The 7767-nt window shown below is 34.2% G+C and overlaps 1 long non-coding RNA gene across 3 annotated transcripts; it reads left to right on the plus strand.

The window, feature by feature from the left end:
• The first annotated feature begins 2740 nt into the window (after nt 1-2740).
• Nucleotides 2741-6456, plus strand: LOC145623910 (uncharacterized). 3 transcript variants are annotated; one of them, XR_014110299.1, is made up of 4 exons: nt 2741-4218; nt 4696-4734; nt 5262-6074; nt 6186-6456. It is a non-coding gene; the product is annotated as an uncharacterized LOC145623910 (long non-coding RNA). The 3 variants fall into 3 exon arrangements; XR_014110300.1 differs by having other exon boundaries at nt 2741-2998; nt 3330-4218; nt 4696-6074; XR_014110298.1 differs by having other exon boundaries at nt 4696-6074.
• Nucleotides 6457-7767: the final 1311 nt, after the last annotated feature.

The raw sequence follows: 7767 nt of genomic DNA on the forward strand, positions 1-7767 counted from the left end.
TGTGAAAGGACGACTTGGAAGTAAGAAAAGTTATGTAAAAGGAAAGGCTAAAGAAAAGATGGTTTATAGGGAGAAGCGCCTAAGAACTATGAAAGGGGTGCAAGTTCAACTAGAGGTGTGACGGTTCGAGCTACAAATAAAAGACACACTAATGGTGAAGGCCGACCTAGTTGAAAAGAAGAAGGAAGCTCGTGAAGTGAAGAAGGATTAGACCAATATTGCTTTCTTTTTATGATTTCAGTTTTAATTTTTGAATAAGGCATATGACGCCAATAGTTGTAGTCACGTTTATTTCAAAAATAATAGGATATTTATTTTTTCCTTACATAAAAATTACAACGACTCCTCCCATTTTTTTTAATCTGACTCAAGAAGTCGGATGTAATAGATGAATCGAACAAATACTTACTAAAATTCTAGAAATACTGCCGTGTCACGGTGAATATTGCCATGTCACGGAAATTTTTGTCGTGTCACGGTGTAACAGGCAGTGACACGGTGTTGCTGTGCATTATTTTTGTGCGAAAACTCCGCCGTGTTGGGGTAATGTATGTCGTTAAGCAGTGGCTCTTGCCGTGTCGCGACATACTATGCCGTGGCACGTTGCTTTTGCTGCTACATATGTTTGCCAAAGTTCTACCGTTTTGCCTCGTTTTCAGCCGTGTCGCGGTGTTTTCTTAACGTAACACGGTGGCTGTTGGTACGTTGACGAAGAAAGGAGTTTTATTTTTAAAGTGGTCGTGCCCCCCCAAGGGGTTGCCTATGTATCCTTAAAAGGAATCAGGCCAAACGTAGATCTATTGGATCTTGAAAGCTTGTAAATAGGCATAAAATTTCTTGAGTTGACCCAAATTGGTTAAATTGTGGAAACCGTTGCCATCCATATCTACTAATTGTGCTGCTCTGCCAGACAAAATAGACTTGATAATGTATGAACCTCACCAATTTGGTCTAAAATTTCCCGTTGGATCTAACACATTTTTGGAAAGTGCCTTAAGCACTAAGTCACCTTCTTTAATATTTCTAGTCTTGACTTTCTTATGGAAGAGCCTTAAACACTGTTGGTAGATTTAGACATGATGAAAAGTTTCCAAGCATTTTTCGTCAAGTAAGACTAGTTCATCATATCTCGCTCTAATCTAGTCGACTTCATCTAGTTTTCTTTCCAACGCTATACGTAAAGAAGGGATTTCGAGCTCTATTGGTTGCCGAGCTTCAACTCCATAGACCAAAGAGAAAGGGGTAGCCCCCGTTAATGTACGAACAGAAGTTTGATAGCCCCAAAGAGCGAAATGTAGCTTGCGCAGCCAAGCTTTGTAATTTTCCGTCATCTTTTCAATGATTGTTTTCACATTTTTATTGGCTGATTCAACCGCACAATTTGTTTGTGGTCTATAAGGTGACGATATAAGATGTTTGATATGATATTTTTGTAACAATTCTGTGCGCTCGGCTTGGAAATGTTTCCCATTATCACTAATCATTCGTGCGGTACACCATAGCGGCACATGATATTTTTTCTCGATGAATTGAGCTAGATGTTTTGTTGTGAGTTTAGCGTATGAAGCTGCCTCGACCCATTTGGTGAAGTAGTCGATTGCTACAAGGATGAACTCGTGTCCTCCTTATCCTTGTGGTGTTATCTTCCCAATGATGTCGATTACCCAAGTAAAGAAAGGCCATGGAGAAGTATATTTGTAGAGAAGCGAAGGTGGAACATGTTGCAAATATGCGTAGACTTGACACATCATACATTTCTTTACATATTCGTGGCAATCTCTCTACATTGTATTCTAATAAGAACCTTGTCGTTGAATCTTTTGTATAAACATTTCAGCATTCATATACGTTCCACATATTATGGCGTGAAGGTTTTCCATGGTTCTGTATGCTTCTCTTAGCTATGCATAAGAGATTTCTCCCTTGAGCGGTCCTTTTTTGGAGTTCTCTCTTGATGAGCACATACTGTGAGGCCAGGAGCCTCAAAGCAGTGCGTGCCCTATTATTAGTTTTAGGAGGGTATTCTCCCTTCGTTACATAATTAAGGATATTTGTATACCAAGGCTCTTCATTTTATTCTTGCGATTCTTGTTTACCATCAAGTGCATGAACATAAGCCGACTCATATCTTCTTTCTTTAGTCAATGGCGTTCGAATTGTGTCTCTTGGAATTCGCACCATTGATGCCAACTTAGCTACTGTGTCGGCAAACTGATTCTCTTCTGTAGGAAAATATGTGTAATCCACTTCATCTATATCTTTTGTGAGAGTTTCCAGATAAGCTTGATACATATCGAAACATTCAATTCTTACTTTCCATCTCTTAGAGATCTTGTTGATGATAAGTGATGAATCATCGTAGATTACGAGATTCTTAATTCCAAGGGCCACAACTGTTTCTAATCCTAGGATGCATGCTTCAGATTTTGCAGTGTTGTTGGTGACGTCAAAGTCGAGTTTCAAGGAAATTTAGATGTGTTCTTCCACTACTATAAAGTTGGGCTTAAGTAACATCAATTGGTAACATTTTAAAAATTTCATGATTATTTGATTTCTAAGTAACACTTTTGTAACATTTTGATAGTTGGTAACATTTTTTGTAACACTTTAATGTTAGGTAACACTTTATAGTAACACTTTAATATTAGGTATCACTTGGTTGTAACACGTAGTTGTAAAACTTAATTTGATATAAATAAAAAAGACCCTCACAAGTCACAACCTATCTTCCTCCCTTGTATTTCTCGGTTTCTCCATCAACCTTTCTCTTTCTCTTGAATTTGCACCTGACACCTCTTTTTCACCGCTACCCCTTTCTCGCTCATGGTGCTGCACTATAGCCCCCGTTCACCGCAGCCTACCTCCATCGCAACCTGTGCTCCAAACCAAAGATGTATAAAACACTCCGTGCTCCAGTGATTGCCACCTCCAAAGAGGCAAAGATAGCGATTGGCATCTCTAGGATTCCATCATCGGCGACTTCTATCTTAAAGTTTAGGTTCGGCTTCCATCATCGTTCGCTCTCCCTTTCCATTATTAACAAGAAGTTGAGTTAGCTAACCTTAGGGTTTCAATTCCTTCTCTCTAATCTTGTTGATGATTTCTTTAATTGACGTTTAATTTGCCACTTAACATGTTTAATTTCACTATTTTCATACTCAATTTTACATGCATCTGAATTGGTCGAAGTATTTTGATGAAATTGGGATTTTTGTTTTTTCTTCTTTTCATTTATTGCTGATTTGATTTACCTTGTAATTTAATCTTTGTTGACTAATCTAACCAATTTAAGGTTTAAAATTTTCTTTTCTAAATTTAATCTTTTTAAGTTTGTCAAGGATCCAAGTAATTGTGGGCAGAAAACAAAGGCAATGCTAGTTATAATCGGAGGAATAATATTTGATATTCAATCTAATGCATGCCGCTATTCCTGCTACTGTCAAAACCACCACTCTTAGGTTTGCTATTTTATTTTTATTTTTATTTTTTTATATATTAATCTCTAATTATTGAGTTGGGTTAATTTCATTTGTTTGAGTTAATTAACATTCTAGCGTCAATACTTGTGTCAAGCTTTGACGATGTTAGTCGAATTAAGTGATGGCTGAATATCTACATTGATTTATGGAATTCCTTGATTTATTGAATTTGTATTCTAGAAATTTGAGAAAATTTCCGATATAATTTCATAAACTATGGACTTATGACATTTTAGCTATCATTGAAGATGTCAATTCTCTATTTGATATAAATGGACTAATTGATGAGCTTTTAGCAAACAAGATCTTGATGGTTTTTCTGTTAATCCCGGTGATTATATTGTGAATTATTTGTTGATTGATATTTTTCACTTGGACAATTAACATTATAGAATGAGGTGACCAATTTTATATATGTGACCAATTTTACGTTTATATATATATATATATATATATATATATATATATATGACCAATTTTGAGTTCAAATCTTATTGAATTAGACTCACATTTCATTTCTACAAAACAGTGATGAATGACACTTAATGTAAGCAAATCCATATTAGTTAGATACAAGAGTAGAGCAGGCAAGACAGAGGTTGCAAATATAATTATGCAATACCTTGACTATTTGGTTAATTCATCGCGCCCTTACCTACAGTGGATTGGTGAGCTTGGTGATTTGTCTATTTGGTTAATTCATCGTGCCCTTACCTATAGTGGATTGGTGAGATTGGAGGTAAGAGTTCAATTTAGATAATTGATTTGTCTTCATGACTTAATTGTGTATTCAACTCTCACATTTGAATTCATAAAAAAGAGTTTTATGAGGAAAGAAAAAAAGAGCATTTAATTTAAATAAAACAAAGATGACTTTATACTTAAATTATCCCAAACCCTTCCCCCTTTACGAATATAGAAAGCATCTCTTGTTTGTTATATATTTCCTATTGACAAGTAAGTACTTCTAGAAATTGTAAATTTTATAGCCTCTTTTGTAGTTCAATGCTTGTCCTGGTGTAAGGGATATTTTACCTTATAACTCCAAATTGATTGTATAGTGGCTGCATACATATCATGAATCATTGTACTTGTTCTTTATATAGCTCTTGTTTTTCTTTCAAACCTAAACTGTCTTATATTTTTAAGCTTTATGAATCATGCATTTCATTCTAGAGTTTTCCGTTATATCTTTGCCTTTTTTCTTTTGATCAAGGTTTGGACGGACTATGGACTAGTGGGAATGTTTGATACGGTGAGTAAAAGAAAGTGATTATATTTTTTGAAACTAATTTCTCATTTTATTTCTTTCCATTTTTTCAGTTTTGATGCTTATATCTTCTAAAAAAATTTCCACTTTTGGCTTATATTAATTCTATAAATTTGATGCTGCACTTTTGATGCTTATATTTTCTGGAAATAATTTTCCCATTTATTAATTCTTCAAAATCCCACAGATTATTAGGATCACATAGTTTGTTGTTTGTAGCCTGACAACCTGATATTAGGTACAGGTCGGATACCAGGGCTATTTCCGACATTAATCATGGCTCTTATGATGCCATATTGCCATGAGAACTTCCTAAATGCATGTGACTTGTTGAAAGTATATATAAAGTCTACTCTTATACTCTTAGTTCTAATATTCATTGTATAATTTTTTACCATTTGGGTTGTGATATCAGTATTTTTAATACTCTCTTTCCTGCCATTTAGAAATTTAATGTAGTAACATTTATTTTCTTTGTACTATTTTCTTAAAACAATTATTTCTTGTTCTAGGGAGATTGAATGGTATGAAAAAGTAAAGTGTGAAAAGTAGTTGGCTTTCAGCAAGGGTTCTATGGCAAGAAAGAGGGAAAGGAATATTGGCTGGTAAAATAACAATGTGTCTCCTCGTCTGTTTTTGTTAGATAAATAAAAATTTTCTTTCTTTATTTATGTGTGGATATTGCTAAAGTGGAGTAAGAGAAAGTGGGAGGAGAAAATGAAATTGTGGTGTTGTTTGATAACGGTAGTTGGTGAGTTGCTGCTACTCAATTTGAGTGTTTATGGGTATGCTTTCTTTTCATATATACTCTCATTTATATTAAATTTAGAGTCAAAATTTCATATACTTATTAGACTCTATTATTGATTTGGTTATTTTGATCTGGTTGTATAGGTTAGGATATTTTGGATTTTTAAATGTTACAAGGCTTGGTTTATGATAGATAAGTATATACTAACATGAATAATTCTATAATTGGAATGTTATTTTTAGACAGTCGTGAATAGAAAAAGAACGATTATGAAAATTTTTCTATTCTATATTTTGTTTGAATTGATGCATAAATTTTATGTTCTGGGTTTTCTCTAGCATAATAACTCTACATTATTTTGTGTCCAGGATCAATATGTTAGTTAAGTTCTCAATTACTTAGCTCATTAATTTATGTATATGTTTCTTGACCTCTCGTGCAAATGAAGCTTTACTGGCTATCACATTATATGTAGACAATCATTATCCTTAATAACCAGGTTATACAGGGTTCAGTGTCGCCAATGGATCATGTAAGAATGTAAGCAGTTGGTTCAGTGTCGCCATTAGATCACGTAAGAATGAAAGCAATTGGTGCAGTATCATTTTCTAGCATAAATTAGTTGTAACAAGTTGGTTTTTTTTAGCTAAGTGGATTGTTCATTTTCTTTTGGTTGTGTGTGCAGGAACTCAACATGGCTAAAGATAGAACATGTGCAACTCCTTATATGAGATTGCATTGGTGGATGAAATCCTGTCTTTCTTTTCATGATGCCTTGTTAAAGCAAAGAGTTGTATGCTGCTGTTGCTGTCATTGTTACTGCTAACTACTGTTGTTACGGTGATCTGCTGTTGTAATTGATGTCTGCTACTACTACCGAGCTAGCTACAAGATGCTACTGTCTTCAATTATTAACGATGTTTGTTTGCAACTACGCTGATTGTGATTTTGCCTTTTCTGTTTGGAATTTGGTGGCGAAGTTGATAGTTTATTTATATTTTTTATTATTTGATTGTTTAGCGAGATAAAAAAATTGGTGTTTATGGTTTTTTTTTTTTGGAATGATATATGAAATTTTATCAATTCCAATTATTGTTTATCGTATATGTTAATTACATGTTTGTGTCATGGTTGTACATTTTAATATACAAGTGATACATAATGTAAAATATAGTGATACTTAATGTCAAAAGATGATTGTAAAATGTTACCTAATAATCAACAAGGTGTTATATTAGTTTGCAAAAGTGATACATAAAGTATGATAAAGTGTTACTATATGATTGGAAAATGTTACTAGAGATAATTAAGTGTTGCATAAGACTTAAAAAGTAACACTTTAAAAATGATACTAATAATATAAAAAGTGTTACATAAGATGTTTTATAGTAACACTTTTAAAAGTGTTACCATATATTACCCAAAGTGTTACATAAGACGTTAGATAACATAGGCGGATGTATCACCCACTAAAGTGTTACCTATTGTCTATAATAACACTTATACCATTTTATGTAACACTTTTAGGGTGTTATTTAAGGTTAATTATGTACTAGTGTTCTTTGGGCGATATGAGCAAGACTCCTACACCACAACCCTTTTGGTTCGAAGCTCCATTGAAATAGAGCGTCCAACTATCATCCTTAGTCATTAGTAGATCATCAGGGAAATCATACTCTTTTTCTTCTTTCTCGGCTTCTTCCAATGGAAAATCTTCTAAGAAGTAAGAAACTGCAGAACCTTTGATGGCCTTTTGTGGTACGAATTTCAAGTCAAACTGAGCAAGGTTGACTATCCCACTTGATAATCTGCATCGAGTATTGCCTTTTCAAACAGGTACTTGAAAGAATCCACCTTTGACACAACATGAACTGTATGAGTGAGCATGTAATGTCTTAATTTTTGTACGGCCCACGCAAGTGCGAGACACAACTTTTCAAGTGGCGTGTATCTGGTCATAACCTTGAATCTTCTTACTCAAATAGTAGATTGCTTTTTCTTCGCTTTCGATCTCTTGTCCTAGCATTGCTCCCATCGTTTCTCTTGTGACTGTAAGGTAGAGTCGAAGAGGAAAGTCAAGTATTGTTGGTGCCAGCACAGGTAGATATGCTAGGTACTCTTTAATCTTGTCGAAAGATTTTTGGCAGTCATCATCCCATGTAACTAGAACATTCTTCTTCAGCATCTTGAATATAGGTTCACATATCGCAGTGAGTTTAGATATGAACCTACTCATATATTGCAACCTTCCGATAAAACCTCGAATC

This window comes from Chenopodium album, chromosome 3 (assembly GCF_948465745.1).
Source record: "Chenopodium album chromosome 3, dcCheAlbu1.1, whole genome shotgun sequence".
NCBI lineage: Eukaryota > Viridiplantae > Streptophyta > Magnoliopsida > Caryophyllales > Amaranthaceae > Chenopodium > Chenopodium album.